We start from the raw sequence: 17,484 nt of genomic DNA on the forward strand, positions 1-17,484 counted from the left end.
AGACGCTTAACCGACTGAGCCACCCAGTTGCACCTATGTATATATTTCTGAACTCAACTACCTAATTACTAAATCTGAGATTTCATTATTTTTCATGAAATGGTTTGAATGTTAATGATAGCTAATGCCATTTACAAACTCATTTTACCAATAAGAAAAAAAGCAAAACTGAACTAGTCCTTACCACTTCTACATTTTCAATTTACTTTTCCAATTTCTGCTTTCACAGAATGTAAAACAAACAAACAAACAAACAGGAAAAAAAAACACTGATAATCCATCCTTCTAATTTATAAAAGATTGGCCTTACATGGTAGGGTCCATCTGGAAAGAACAAAGAGAACATTTTTCATATACAACCGATCAATTCTACTTTAATGTCAGGTGTTTTAAACTATATGAGGTCACAAATGTTGCTAATGAAAGAACCCAAATAAAAATTTTTTTTTCTTTAAGAAAATATCTGAGTGACAGTCTATAGAAATTACTCTTCCATGTCCCTTTTGTTTTGGATACTTATATGTAGAAACAGAATGCGACAGTTATACTACATATACAAATAATATTGAAGACCATTCTCTTACAAGTTATTATGTCAAGGATTATTCCAGGAATTTTTTTACCCATTGTGTATTGATCAATTTAATTCTGAGTATTAAAAAAAAAGATAAGGCTAAAAGAGGAAAAACAAACAATTGCCATGTTGATTAGTATCATTAAAATTTTGAAGAACCGATCTGACATCTGGTTACTATGAAGACTGTATTCTGCATTTCCAGTTAAAGAAAATGAGAAATTAAAAGAGAAACTTTGTCTGACAGTACAGAGTAGAATCTGATGGATAAGTCAAAAATAGAAAAAATATAGGCTTGCCAAGTTTGTTTCATAAGTAGGAAAGATACACTGAATCAAATTTCACTCTACTTCTTATGTTCTCTTACCCCAAGCCAACATAAAATTGAATGCCCCAGAGGAGAAAAAATAAATATAATTGTTATTCATATGATAAAATGTGGTAGATCATAAATCAGCTATATAACTAGTTCCTTAACAGAAGAAAATAGCAAATCTTGACCAACAAAAATTAAAAATAACAACAATGAGTATTACATTGTGGCAATACCTTCCATTTCCAGATTAGATTATGTTCTCCTGCCCCCACACTCCTATCTCAACCCCACACTCCTATCTCAACCCCATATTCCTATCTCAACTGTCATATATACTGATATAACTGTTAAACTGATACAAAACTGTTGACAATTGCCAGTCTTATTAAATCTTTGACCCATATTGTCTCATCTCAAGCTGTGTTGTTGCCAGAGGTACCTGATGACAATTGAAAACTAATTTCAAAATTACTTAAGTTCTTTATTGTCATTTCTTGAACAATACTTTTAAAAGTCCTTCTTTCTTCTTTGACCCTCCCCTCACACCCTAGTTTCTCCTGATTCCCTCTTCATAAAACTCCCACAAAAATTACTCTCACTTTTTTCTTTCCTTCTCATCTGGCCTAATGGAATCCCCAAATTGCTTGTGACCTAAATAAAAGCCTTTTAGAAGTCAAGGGAGGGGAAGAAACGAAGTGGAAGCATTTTAATGGACTTGGAAAAGGGAAAGGTGGTAAATACTCAAACATTCGTAATTGTTCTATTTAGAAAAACTCAAAGTTTTTACCTATTATTCTGATTAGTTATCTTTGAAATATACATAACAATACTGAAAAACTTTCTGGACACTGATGGTAAAAGTTTCTGTAGAACTCATCTGCATTATGACTCTCCATATAATTTCATAACAACTGAGTGAAAAAATTATTTAAGATCATAGAAAAAGAAAGCTATTTTGCATTTCACCCAATTTAATGAAGATACTATTTCAATATATTAACACTAAGATACAGAAGCTTGATTTAAACTTCCACTGTTATCTGATTCAACCTTAAAGTTATAAAAATTGATTGTTACCTAGAATATAATATTTTGTGTTTTATTTTTTTCTAATAGTTAAAATTTGAGGAAAAAGGTTTATATTTATTAAAATGTAGAAGTTTTCTTAAATCCTATTTTACCATTCAGAATATAAAGCTCAAACCTATTATGGACTTGTTATAAAAGAATCTTTATTTCCTTTCTACTTATCATAATTCCTAGTTCTTTTTTTTTTTTAAGATTTTATTTATATATTTGACAGAGATCACAAGTAGGCAGAGAGACAGGTGGAGAGAGAGAGGAAGGGAAGCAGGCTCCCTGCTGAGCAGAGAGCCTGATTCAGGGCTGGATCCCAGGACCCTGGGATCATGACCTGAGCCAAAGGCAGAGGCTTTAACCCACTGAGCCACACAGGCACCCCCATACTTCCTAGTTCTTAACAAAGCCACTAGATTAACCTCTCTGCAGCTTTCTTACTTGGGTAGAAGTAGTAAAAAAATTAGTTGAAACCAGTCCTCTCAGTTTATATGTAACTTCCTTCCTCTTTACACTCTGTGAATCAATTTTTAACTGAGATTTTGAGATAAGTGACAGAAGACAATATTCTGTCTGTAAAATCAGTGAAACAACAGTGATTCACATGACACCAATATTCAATAACCAGCCAGTACCATCTTAGAGCTGTACAATCAAGTGCATTTCTAAATGCAGCTTCCATTTTTTTTTCAATTTTCACTTTTTAATTTAAAAAATAAGGTATAAAATATTTATCTGTGAGAGTTAAGAAACAATTTTGTCATAAGTATGTAGGACCCTGCTAATCTCAAACAATTTCTATAAAATAGAGTATTATAGTCTTTTATTAGGTGTTAAAAGATAGCTACCATATAAAGTATAACCAAGTGAGAAATTAAATACTGAAGAAAATAACCCCAAACATCAGAAGCTCTCCCTTGAAAAGATTAATTTGATTGTAGCAATGGCTAAAGTAGGATTAATATGAAGAACTAGTAGAGTAAGTCTGTGTATGTGCAAATGTTAAAACTGTTTTATGGTGGGATGACTCGGTGGCTCAGGTGGTTAAGTGTGACTCTTGGTTTCGGCTCAGGTCATGATCCCAGGGTTGTGAGACTGAGCCCTTTGTAGAGCTCTGTGCTCAGTGCAGAGTTTGCTTGGGATTCTTTCCCTCTTCTGTGCCTTCCATCTCTGCCCCTCCCCCAACTGGCGAGAAAGAGAGAAACTCTCTTTCTCTCTCTCTCTCGCAGCTTCCATTTCTTTTCTTTTCTTTCTTTCTTTTTTTTTAAAGATTTTATTTATTTTTCTGACACAGAGAGTGAGAGAGAGCATGAGAGGGGAGAAAGTCAGAGGGAGAAGCAGACTCCCCATGGAGCTGGGAGCCTGATGTGGTCTTGATCCTGACATCTCAGGATCATGATCTGAGCTGAAGGCAGTTGCTAAACCAATTGAGCCACCCAGGTGCCCGCAGCTTCCATTTCTTAGTAAGACTTCATCTTAAGAGTAATTCTAGCTACGTTTTTCTACTTTACACGACAAATAATTCCAAGATCTGTGAGTATAATGCTGACAGGTAATACTGAATGGAAAACAAATTAATGACACTTTTATCTGTCCAAAATATGAAAACTGCTTTTCAGAACAAACATTTCAAAAGCACTTTTGTAACAAATTCATTCACTTTTAAAATATTTTTCCCCTCTGTGCTAAATCTATTAATTGTTGGAAAGCATTTTTTGTCTCTATTTTTAATGTTATTAAACTCACCCCAAACTGCCTATTGGGACTTGTATATTAAACTCTAGGAAACTTTCTAAGATAACTAAAAATCAGAATGTGATACCAATCTTCTTAGAATATTTTAAAATAAAATCTCTATCTTCAATGATTTGTTGCTATACTTTTAGCAGGTGTGGAACTCAAGTGGCTTCTCATATTGACCCTGACAAATCACTTAGATTTGTAAAGCTGACTGAGGATCCTTTATCACACTGGCACTTAGTTATGTATCCCTTTATATTTATTTTTGTTAGTTATTACAACTTTTACTAAGTTGCAATTATCTATATATCAAATACACAACAAAAAACTACAAAGATGTAAAAACTAGCTCTTGCCTCAAGGATATAAAATGTGGGAAATATCATAATAAAATTATGTTATGTGATAACATAATTTAACTGAAAGACCATATTAAGGGAATCAAATCATGATTCAGAAAACATGAAACTCTTTGTTGTAGGAGAAATTTTTTTAAAAAATTGGGATGTCATTGATATATAATATATTGTGTAAGTTTAAAGTTTATAATTCTGTTGATTTGATAAATATATGTATTTATATTTATTTATTGCAGTATGATTACTACTATAGAATTGGCTAATACCTCCATCATGTCCCAAATTTAACATTTCCTTTTCATGGTAAGAACATTTAAGATCTGGTTTCTTAGCAGTTTTGAAGTATACAATATAGTATTGTTAACTATAACCACAACGTTGTGAGAGAAGCAGAATTTCAACAAGTGAAGACAGTAGAGAAAAAGTTGAGGACACAGATTCTAAATGGAGGCAATAGTAAAAGCATTAAGAAACAGTACATCTTTTAGGTAATTCAGCACAGGGTATAGGAAAAAATACTGAACAAGAATACTGAAAAAGAAGACTAGAAATGTGGCATAGAAGTTAAAGAGTTATCTAAGAGAAAAAACTTATAGTTGATTTAGATGGAGTTCAATATGTATAAAACTGAAGATGAAATTTTAGTAAAATTTATTGTCAGACTCATATAATTAGTTCAAATGTGCCCCTCAAACAACAAGAAAGCAATTTTTAAATATCCATGAGTGTCCAATATAAATCCACATTTTTTAAGACACAAGCGCTATATGTATGTATGTATGTATGTATTACATTTATTTGTTTGAGAGAGAGAGAGAGCATGAGGTGGGGGGAAGGGGCAGAGGGAGAGGGAAAAGCAGACTCCTTGCTGAACAGGAAGCCAGAAGTGGGTCTCAATCCCAGGACCTGGAGATCATGACCTGACACTAAGGCAGACACTTTAATGGACTGAGGCACCCCACAAGCTCTTTATTTAAAGGACCTTGAGAAGATTTAAACTCACTAAAACATTTTAGCCTACAAAAGAATAATAGTCCACTTCACATCTACCTTCAGTATCACATACTTCCATCTATGAATATAAAAACCAGTGTAGTTACAGCATTATGAATTTCTATATACATTTCTACATGTCAATATATTCTATAAATTATCCAATCTGTAAGAAATAGAGATCCTTTAAATTTGCTTTTTTTTTTCTTTTTTTCCCCCTCCCCCCTCAAGAATTAGAAAAGCTGTTCTAAACAAACATTACCCATTATAATTATTATTCCTTTATTTTAGGACCATTTTTCAGAATAGAAATTATGCAACATAATCTTTTTGTCTCATTTATAACATATATATATGTATTCATCTGTGTGAATATACAATACATACATACAATGATACTATATTTTTAATACATTTATACAGATATTTAGATCACTTGCTATCAAAGTTCTTAGCTAAATTCATTGGAATCTGAGATGTTTTCTTTATATTTATCTTTTTGAAAATATAGCAGAGAAAAAACTTACTTGGTTATCAAGATTACCTCATGAAGTGTATGACCCAATTTGATTAAGCTAAAAAAAAGTTTTATCTCGAGTAAGATTTAAAGTATCACCTGCTTAATAACCTAAATGTACTCTTGCAACAATTGCAATAGAGCATGTTTCTTTTTTTTGAGGACCTTTATATTTTTAGCATATTTATTGTACCATTGTCCCTTTGACACATCAATTTTATTGTGAAAATGAGTGGTTTTCTTCCTCATAGTATCTTCCCTAAAGCATACAATAGAAGCCAATCTAGAATCTTAGTTATAGTAGTTAAAAGGGCATAATTACTCAATTTGAATAAGTAAGAAAATGTTTTTAAAAAATAATAAAGGTAGTTAGTTTTAATAATACACCTCGAGCTATCTTTCTAAGAAAGAAATTGCAGGTGTTAGGTTACTTCCCTTAAAAATAGCAACCATGGGGCAATTTTCTCATATCATATCTTTTTTTCTTTCCTAAAATTTAGTGATTAAGAAAAAAATCTGCCTCCACAGTACATATAGGAGGTTTTATTTTAAAATTAAAATTATAAGTGTATACATACATAAAATAATATATATTTTAATAATTTTCTTTACAAAGTCAGAGATATAGTCTGCTGAGGGAAAAATACTTTCCCCTTCATAAAAACATTAAAATACTGCAATACTTTAATTTTATCATTATAATTATTTTTTAAATACTGCAATACTTTTAAAGTCCTGAAAGAAAAACTAGACAGTACTAAAACTCAAAATAGTAACCACAACAAAATGTGAAACTGTTCTATGCTTTATTTACAATAAATTCTAAAAATTAAAAATACTCTTAATGGTAACACTGAATATTGCTGAAACTTTTAGAAAAGAAACACAAAGAAAATAAAAATCACTTGTAATCTCTATTAACATATTGTGCTTAATATTTTGTAAACTATTTTTCATTTAATAAACTGTGAACATTTTCACATGACTACACATAATTCTAATCTTGGTGTACTTTATTCTACTAATCAGTCATCCTGATACTAGACATGTAGATTGTTTCCAGTGTTTTCCTGTAATAACACTTCAGTCAATTTTATGTACATTTTTGTATATGTTTATGATTATCTTTGGACAAATCCCAAGAAATGCCAATGTTGAATCACATTTGTTTTCAGCAATTTGTATTGCCAACTACTCCAAATGCCTTTTTTTTTTACACCTTATCAATTCCATGTATTGTTATTTAAAATATCCATGTGTTATGATGGGAAAAAGCAAAAAAATGAGTATTGACCTAGACCTTATACCATACACAAAAATTAGCTCAAAACTGATTTTTAAAATGTAAAACATAAAAATCATAAAGCTTTTAGAAAAAGAAAAAAACCAATAGCAAATCTTTGGGCTATAGCCTAAGTGAAGAGTTCTTAGACTTAGACCAAAAGTATAATCCATAAAAGGAAAAACATGTAGATCCTCCCACCCATCAATCCTCCCGCCTACTTGAAGTGTCCTTCTACCATGGTAGAAGGTACACTCATTTCTCTTTAGTAAGGTGTCTAAAACATTTTGCTTTCTATATCTTGATGTCATTGTGTATGTGTGTGTGTGTGTGTGTGTATTTATATGTATAAAAAATATATGTGTAAAATACAAATATACTTATTTTAAGTATCAAAAATTATACACACACTTATAGACTGTACATAGCACCATTTGCACTCAAGAGAAATATAAACAAACATAAAGATGAAGTATTAAATCATAACTATAAAATTAACTGTAGTACATACTACACTACTGTAATAATTTCATAACCACCTTCTGTTGCTATTGCAGTGAGCTCAAGTGTTGCAAGTATATGCTTAAAATGCTGTGTGATGCTAATCATCTCCACATGAGCAGTCTGTCTCTCCACTAAATTGATTACTGCAACAAAAAGTAGTCTCTTGAAGTTCTCAAGTATTTATCATTGCTTACTACAACACTGTAAACCTTGAATAACACCATGAGACCCATATGAAGTGCCATTAATGATGCTGGAAGAAGAAGAGAATGTCATGATATTACAAGAAAAAGCTGAATTGCTTTATATGTACTGTAGATTGTGATCTGCATCTGTGGTTGCCCACCATTTTAAGATAAACAAATCCAGTGTAAGAACCATTGTAAGAAAAAAAAAGAAAGAAAGAAAATGAAATTCATGAGGCTGTCACTGAAGCTATACTAGCAGGCATGAAAACCTTGCATTTTTTGTGATTTTTTTTATCATATTGAAAATACATCTTTTGTGTGGGTACAGGATTGTGATAAGAAAGGTATATCTATAGACTTTAACATGATTCGAGAAAAAAACTATATGACAACTTAAAGCAGAAGGAAGAAGGATCTAAAAATAGAGAATTTACTGCCAGCAAAGGATGGTTTGATAATTTCAGAAAAAAATTTAGCTTAAAAAAATGTCAGTGTCATAGGAGATGCAGATTCTGCCATCCATGTGACAGCAGATGAGTTCCCAGATGCCATTACAAAAATCCTAAAAAGAAAAGATACATGCCTGAACAGGTGATTTAATGCAGATGAAAGTACCTTATTCCGGAAAACAAAATCAATGCCATAAAGGACATTATTAGCAAGGGAGGGAAGTGAGCATCAGGATTTAAGGTAGGAAGAAACAGGTTAACAAATGCAGTTGGGGTTATGAACAGGACTGCCCTTATTTTAAAGCTGCTAATTCCCAAGTCTTGAAGGAAAAAGATAAATACCAGCTGCCCGTCTTTGGGTTACATAACAAGAAGGTTTGGACAATGAGAACACTTTTTCTGTATTGGTTCTATTGATGCTTTGTCCTTGAAGTCAGGAAGTACTGTGCCAGTAAGGGACTACTTTTTAAAGTTCTTTTGATACTCAATAACGCTGGCCATCCCAGCCCCATGATTCAACATCAAAGTCTACTTGCTGCCAGACATAATGTCTCCAATTTAGCCTCTAAAAGAGGGTTTCATAAGGACCTTTAAAGTCTCATGACACTCAGCACTGTATAAAAAAGATTGTCAACACCATAGAAGAGAACACTGATAGAAAATCATTCAAGTCTGGAAGGACTACACAATTAAAAATATTATCATTCTTATAGGAAAAGTCGTGAAAGCCATCAAGTTCAAAAACCCAAATTCCTGCTGCAACAAATTGTGTCCAGATGTTGTGCATGACTTCAAAGGATTTATGAGAGCTAACCAAGAAAATCATGAGCGAGATTGTGGACATGACAAAAAGTTGGGGAGTAAAGGGTTCCAAGATAGAGATATTGGGGAAATTCAAGAGCTAACAAACACTAGAGGAAGCAGCAGAAGACAACTTGACATAGATGAGAGTTTTTTAACCAGTATCAGACAATGAGGAAGAAGATGTAGAAAAGCAGTGCCAGACAGAAGTCAGTTGCACTTCTATACACTAACAATGAAGCAGAAGAAAGAGAAATCAAGGAATTGATCCCATTTATAATTGTACCCCAAACCATAAGATACCTAGGAATAAACCCAACCAAAGAGGTAAAGGATCTGTACTCTGAAAACTGTATAACACTTAAGAAAGTAACTGAGGAAGATACAAAGAAATGGAAGAACATTCCATACTCATGGATTAGAAAAACAAGTATTCTTAAAATGTCTATGCTACCCAAAGCAATCTACACCTTCAAAGCAATCCCTATCAAAATACTGTCAACATTTTTCACAGAGCTGGAACAAAGAGTCCTAAAATTTGTATGGAACCAGAAAAGACCCTGAATAGCCACAGGAATGTTGAAAAAGAAAACCAAAGCCAGAGGCATCACAATTCCAGACTTCAAGGTCTATTAGAAAGCTGTAATCATCAAGACAGTATGGCACTGGTGCAAAAACAGACACATAGATCAATGGAACAAAACAGAGAACCCAGAAATGGACCCTTAACTCTGTGGTCAACTAATCTCCAACAAAGCAGGAAAGAATAGCCAACGGAAAAAAGACATCCCTTAGTATCTTCTAAAAATGGTGCTGGGAAAACTGGACAACCACATGCAGAAGAATGAAACTGGACCACTTTCTTACACCATATACAAAATAAATAAATAAATAAATAAATAAACAAACAAACTCAAAATGGATGAAGGACATAAATGTATGGCAGAAATCTATCAAAATCCTACAGGAGAACACAGGTGGCAACATCTTTGACCTTGGCAACAGCAACCTCTTACTAGACACGTCTGCAAAGGCAAGGGAAACAAAAACAAAAAATGGGACTATTGGGATTTCATCAGGATAAAAAGTTTTTTGCACAGCAAAAGAAACAGTCAACAAAACCAAAAGGCAACCTATGGAATGGAAGAAGATATTTGCAAATGACTTATCAAATTAAGGCTAGTATCAAACTCAACACCCAAAAACCAAAAAAACCCAGTCAAGATATGGGCAGAAGACATGGACAGACATTTCTCCAAAGAAGACATACAAACAGATGACAGACACATGAAAAAATTCTCAACATCACTCAGCATCAGCGAAATACGAATCAAAACCACAATGAGATAATACCCCCACCCACCAGTCAGAATGGCTAAAATTAACAAGTCAGGAAAAAACAGATGTTGGTGAGGATGCAGAGAAAGGGGAACTCTCTTATACTGTTGGTAGGAATACAAACTGATACAGCCACTCTGGAAAACAGTATGAAGGTTCCTCAGAAAAACAGAACCACCCTACAACCCCGTAATTGCACTACTAGGTTTGTATCCAAAGGATGCAAACATAGTGATTCAAAGGGGCACACGCACCCCAGTGTTTATAGCAGCAATGTTCACAATAGCCAAACTATGGAAAGAGCCCAGATGTCCACCAAGAGTTGAATGGATAAAGATGTGGTGTGTGTGTGTGTATATATATAATATATATATATATTATATATAGATATATATTCCATTATGTATATATAATGGAATATTACTCAGCCATCAAGAAGACTGAAATCTTGCCATTTGCAATGACATGGGCAGAACTAGAGGGTATCAGGTTAAGCAAAATAAGTCAGTCAGAGAAAGACAAATGCCATATGATTTCACTCATATGTAGAATTTAAGAAACAAAATAGAGAGGGAAGAGAAGGAAAAACTAAAGAAGATGAAAACATAGGGGAACGCAAACCATAAGAGACTCAACTATAGGATACAAATAGGGTTGCTGGAAGGGAGACAGGTGGGCAGATGGGGTAATAGGGTGATGGGCATTAGGGAGAGCACTTGATGCAATGAGCACTACGTGTTAATGCAACTGGTGAATCACCAAATTCTACCCCTGAAACTAATACAGTATATGTTAACTAAATTGAATTTAAATAATTGTTTTCTTAAAAAGCAGCACCAGAAAACAGATTGATGTTAGACAATCTGGCAGAAGGGTTCTGATTATTCAAGACTTTTGACTTCTTTTTTGACAAGGGACCCTTCTACAGGCACTGAAACGAAAGCGAATGGTAGACGGATTGGTACCATACAGAAACATTTTCAGAAAAATGGAAAAGCAAAAAGTCAGACAGAAACCATAATGTATTTCCATGAAGTTACACCAGGTGTGCCTGCCTCTCCTGCTTCCCTCCTATACATCTGCCACTCCTAAGACAGCAAAACCAAACCCTCCTCTTCCTTAGCCAATTCAGCATGAAGACAAAGATGAAGACCTTTATGATGATCTCCTGCCACTTAATGAATACTGAATCATCATCCCACTAAATAGTTAAAAATCTGTACCTTGTATATAAGTACCCTGGTGTGAAAATCTAATAACTGTACTACAAGACGTGTATGAGATGTTCTGTGTCATCATCTTCATCATTGCCCAAGTATCATGTAGAACATTGTGTACAAGTCTTGTACAGAAGTAGATAGCCTATCCTTACCTGGGCATAAGGTGAATGATATTTAATATAAAATTAATAATGTGTTATCTTTCCTACTGTTTTATAACTTTAAAGAATTACATTACCATACAGTATGCCCCTCTCTCTCATAATTGGGAGAAAATTAGCCTATCATCACAGGAAGTGCTTTTTTAATGTAACAATGTTCCCAATACTATATTATGAAAATAACTGTAATAGTGTATGCCATAACAATTTTGTAACAATTCATCATTGTATAGGTTAGGTTGCTATGAAGCAATTATATTGATTATGTTGTGCTACCACAAAGTAATCATATTACTGCTTCTTCATCAATGCATGAATCATTATACCTTAAATACGAATTTATTTTTCACATTATCCTTTGATTTTTGGTGTTTAGCGTTAGAAATAAGTATAATGTCTACAGAGTTTTATATCACATTAAGACAAAATTGATGTAGGTACTGATAGACAATTCATCTTTTAAACAGACAACATAAACTTACATTATCAATACAGTACCATATTTTATTTTTTAAAAGATTTTATTTATTTATTTGAGAGAGAGTGAGAACATGAGTGGGGGTATGGACAGAGGGAAAAGCAGATTCGCCAAAGAGCAGGGAGCCTGATGTGGGACTTGATCCCGGGATTTTGGGATCATGACCTGAGTGGAAGGCAGATGCTTAAACAACTGGGCCACCCAGGTGCCCCAGTATAATACTTTAAATGTATTTTCTCTATTTTATGATTTTCTTTTTTAAAGAGAGAGCATAAGCAATCGGCGGGGGGTGGGGGGAAGGGCTAGAGAGGAGGGAAGAAGAAAATCCCAAGCAGGCTCCACACCTGGCGTGGAGCCCAATGCAGGGTTTGATGTCACAACCCTGAGATCATGACCTGAGCTACATTTCTTCAATATCAAGGGTGAAGCAAGTATCTATTAAAACCTTCTATACGTAAAATGAAGAAATAGAGGTATTTATGCTTTTGAATTTTTGATGGCATACTCTAGATTCCAGAGCCACCATATTTTAAATTTTTACATAAATGAACTATTTCCTTCAAAATGCTGACCTTTACATTCTGTGACATATTCCATTTACAATTCTTTGGGTTTTATTACTTCAAATGGTTTTGCTATTCAGTGTGACATTTCCAATCTTGAGTTACTTAGTTTGATTTTCTTTTAGTTGGCTGAAACAGATTTTCTAATGATTTGTTTCCAAGATCAGGAAAGTATTTAATGAATACTGGTATTTAATTTACAAAATTAAATATTTTGTAAAATTAAAAATTTTGTAGCTATTGTTCTACCACTACCTTGTTTTCTGGCATGTTAAGAAGTTTTGGGCTGGTCTGATTTTTCTTCACTTTATCTAACCTGTTTTACTCCCATTTTTTTAGGTGACTTTTTATATTATACTTAAAATTCAAAGAAGGGTTGGATCCAAACCAAAATCCTATGTATTATTTTTCAGATCCAATCATAGGCAATTACATCATGGGGACGCTACTCTCAACATATTAGATACAGTGCACAGTCAGTGCATTACGGTTTTCTGCAAGGAGCTGCAGTCAAGGACTCAGGCTCCCCTGTCACTGACAGCCATCATCATATGTACATCAGCATTCCTAGTCCAGCTGCCTCCTTTACCAAGCACTTCCCCAAAACCTCCTTATGGAGAACAATGGCTGAGACACTATTCTCCACCCTGACTTGGTTCTTTGGTTCTTTCCCAGTCCTAGCCATTTGCCCTGTTCTCATTCCCCTATATAAAATAGCAGGAATCTTTTACTTGGAGCTCCGCAGCAGTGCAACATTTTCACCATTATCCCACTCACCCCAGTCTGTGTTGCAACTACCTCACTCTTGGCTGGTGACATTCAGTAGGGAAAATGGAAACCTGAGGAGGTGCACCTTCTTTTTGCCTCTTACTTGCATTGTTCCAGTAAATAAATAAAGGCTTTGCTATTACTTTCATTATGGCTCTTTGTCCTAATTAATCACTGAGGTATCTGACTGCGTAACAATACTTCTGTTTCATTTATTCTTATGTCTTTCTTGGAAATTGTTAGTATAAAAAATCTGTTTCTGACCTCCGTATATATTACCATCTATTTTCATCTTTTCCTTTAGATTCTGAGCAAAAAATTCCAAGTGTTTCCTCTTTCTCTGATTTTTTTTTCTTCAATATGGCTCCCATTCTTTGAATTTGAAAACTGATTAAGCATTATTAATTTTCTTATATTTCGTCCTATTCAAAATTAGGTCTCTTTATATATTAGTTTATTGTCTAACCTTCATTTTTTATCTCATGAAACCCAATCTTGAATTTCATTGAGAACATAAATCACAATCTATAAATCACCACAGAAAACCTTTCTCAGAAATAATATTCAGCCTTTTATTGCTAAAGTTTTCTCTACCTATTTATTTGTAGAATCTTTGTATAGATAGGTTTCATTTTAGTTTCTCTGATATCCATCCTTGAACAAGAAGACATATTTAGATCTTGTAAAGAATGGATCTTCTCACTTCCTTTCAGAAGATTTTATCAAAATATTCCTCGTGGATCTTAATCTGAAGGGGCAGTTATATAAGTTAATTTTTATGGTTAAAGGATTCTGAAGTCTGAGAAAACCAAACCAAACCAAACCAAACCAAAACAAAACACCAGAGACAAGGATGATTTCTAGCACAGAAACTTCATCTCCATTTATTCTCTTGGTTTGGTTAACCTATTGATCTGGGGGCCAGCTTGCCACCTCCAGCATTTTGTCTGGTCTGACTTCCTCCTCTAGTTACAACAAACGTATAGCTAAGTTTCGATACTTTTATTGAATAAAATTCCACACATTAGAAAAGTCTTACTTCTTCAGATAGTATTAGTGGGTAACGCTACTTTCTGTGGCCCCTAGTCCATGGACTGTTTCATTACATTATGCTCTCTTCTTCCAGTTTAGTTCCTTATTTGGTATCTATTTTTAATATTGTGTGTTACATAAGTGATCAGGTAAGTGTGGGATAAGATATCAGGTAAGATTAAATAAATTAATAATCTGGGTGTTTTCAAAGCTGTTTAGCCCTTAATATCCTTGTAATCTAAATGAACAGCTTAATGGTAATTCATACTGAAATTGTATACTTCCACACAGAACTGTTTCTCTGACTCTTTCACTTAATTCATTAATTCCTAAGGTCTAGAATTAAATTGAATGAATTTCTAATAAAAATTAATGTTAGTCTATACCTTTACTGATTTTGACCCCTTAGCCCTGACCAGGGAATATCTGGCAATGTCTGGAGATATTTTTGATCAACACAACTTGAGAAGGGTGTTATTGGCATCTAGTGAGTCTACATTATGAAGTTTCATTAGTACATAAAATACCTAATCAATTCAATCAGTTAAATTAAAAACCTCAATAAGTCAATTGTTTAAAGTCAGTGTATTTATCTTATGGAAAATAAACTAAACAGATGAACTGATGTTTTTAATATTACTGAACTCAGTTACTATTTTTTTATTGTTTTTTCTATGCATTATTTAATGGTATCCTATCCATCTGAGCATGTATTTTATAGACTTAAGGTAACTACAATTTTGGACATCTAACTTCCAGAATTAAAGATAGGAAATGATAAATATTTCTTAGTCAAGTATTGAAATAGACAGGAAATATGTGGGACTGGGAGCATGATAGAAGGTAAGGATTACAGCGTCCTAAACAAGAGGTAGAAATAGGCCACATACTGAAGCAGCATTCAAAAGAGGATAAAGAGGAAGAGCAAATAAATTGCAGGATTGATCCAGGAAGGGAAATGCAAAACAGAATAAAGTTAATAAGAGAAGTAATAGAAAAAGTATTAGAAACTATGGGAAGATCTCAGAGGTAAATCAAAACCAATCCAAATTTTAAAGTTTCATTTTCAATAAGGTAAACTGCATTTGTTTGTACACCTCTGAATATTTACACAAATTATACACCTATTAATACTCAAATTAACTTCATATGTTGATAGTTATATCACAGCTACACATAACCTGTTAATTAGAGATTGTCTAAGATTGTAAATACTAATTTAATGGACAAGTGTTTGAATTCTGCTTATGCCACAAGGAATTGTTTGATGTTGAGTAAATCTTATAACCCTCTGACCATCCATTTCCCTGTAGGGTCAATGACTATTTAATAACATAATACAAACATATAAAACACTTAATATAGTATATAACATGTTGTAAACAATAAATGTTAGCTAATTTAACATTATATTCATAGAAAAAAACATACTAATTTAGTCTACCCTTAGTCTAATTAATGTATAACTTGTATAACTTTTCTATTTCATTCCTGAATGCCCGTGCCTCCAAATATCTTGGAATGGTTTTTTTTAATCCTTTAAATATGCTGACAATCATTAGTGTCTGGATATATGCAAGCACTTCTTTTTATTTTGAATTTTTATTTGAATTCTAGTTAGTAAACAAAGAGTGTTACATTAGTTTCAGGTGTACAGTACAGTCATTCAAAAATTCCATACATCGCCCAATGCTCAACACAAGTGTACTCCTTAATCCCCATCACCTATTTCATCCACCCTCCCACTCATCTCCCCTCTTGTAACCATCAGTTTGTTCTCTATAGTTAAAAGTCTGTTTCTCACTCTCTTTTTCCCCCTTTTGCTCACTGTTTTGCTTCTTAAATTCCACATATGAGTGAAGTTGTATGGTAGTTATCTTTCTCTGACTTATTTCACCAAGAATTATACTCCCTAGCTCCATCCACGTCATTGCAAATGGCAAGATTCCCATTCTTTTTTATAGCTGAATAATATTCCATTATACACACACACGTACATACATACCATATCTTCTTTACCCATTCCTCAATTGATGGACACTTGGGCTGCTTCAATATTTTGGCTATTGTAAATAGGGTTACTATAAACATAGAGATGCACATATATATTTGATTTAGTGTTTCTGTATTTTTTCAGTAAATACCCAGTAGTGCAATTGCTGGGTCATAGGGCAGATCTATTTTTAACATTCTTTTTAACGGTTTTATTTATTTATTTGACAGACAGAGATCACAAGTAGGCAGAAAGGCAGGCAGAGAGAGAGGAGGAAGCAGGCTCCCCACTGAGCAGAGAGCCCAGGATCCTGGGATTATGACCTGAGCTGAAGGCAGAAGCTTTAACCCACTGAGCCACCCAAGCACCCCTATTTTTAACATTTTGAGTAACCTCCCTACTGTTTTCTATAGTGGCTATGCCAGTTTGCTTTCCAGCCAAAAGTGCAAGAGGGTTCCTCTTTCTCCACATCCTCTCCAACACTTGTTGTTTCTTGTGGTGTTGATTTTAGTCATTCTGACAGGTGAAGTGATATCTCATTGTACTTTTGATTTGCACTTCCCTGATGATAACTGATGTTGAGCATCTTTTCATTTGATGTTGGCCAACTGCATGCCTCCTTTGGAGAAATATCTGCTCATGTCTTCTGCCAATTTTAATTACATAATTTGGATATGTGGTGTTGAGTTGTTCAAGTTCTTTATAGATTTTGGATATTAATCCTTTATTGCATATATCATTTGCAAATATCTTCTCCCATTCCATAAATTGTCTTTTCGTTTTGTTGATTGTTTTCTTCACTGAGCAGAACCTTTTTATTTTGATGTAGTCCTGATAGTTTGTTTTTGCTTTTGTTTCTGTTGCCTCAAGAAACATCTAGAAAGAAGTTGCTGCAACTGATGTCAAAGAGGTTACTGCCTGTGCTCTCTTCTAGGATTTTTATGGTTTCAGGAAGTCTCACATTTAGGTCTTTAATCCATTTTTAATTTATTTTTGTGTATGGTATAAGAAAATGGTCCGGTTTCTTTCCATTGCATGTTGCTGTCCAGATTTCCCAACACCATTTCCTGAAGGGACTATCCTTTTTCCATTAAATATTCTTTCCTGCCTTGTTGAAGATTAATTGATCAT

At 33.6% G+C, this 17,484-nt stretch overlaps 1 protein-coding gene across 1 annotated transcript in view; it reads right to left on the minus strand.

The window, feature by feature from the left end:
* The window catches only part of PHYHIPL (phytanoyl-CoA 2-hydroxylase interacting protein like), an 81,757-nt gene that overhangs the window by 18,096 nt on the left and 46,177 nt on the right, over positions 1-17,484 (minus strand). The window lies entirely within an intron of this gene.

Source organism: Martes martes, assembly GCF_963455335.1.
Source record: "Martes martes genome assembly, chromosome: 14".
NCBI lineage: Eukaryota > Metazoa > Chordata > Mammalia > Carnivora > Mustelidae > Martes > Martes martes.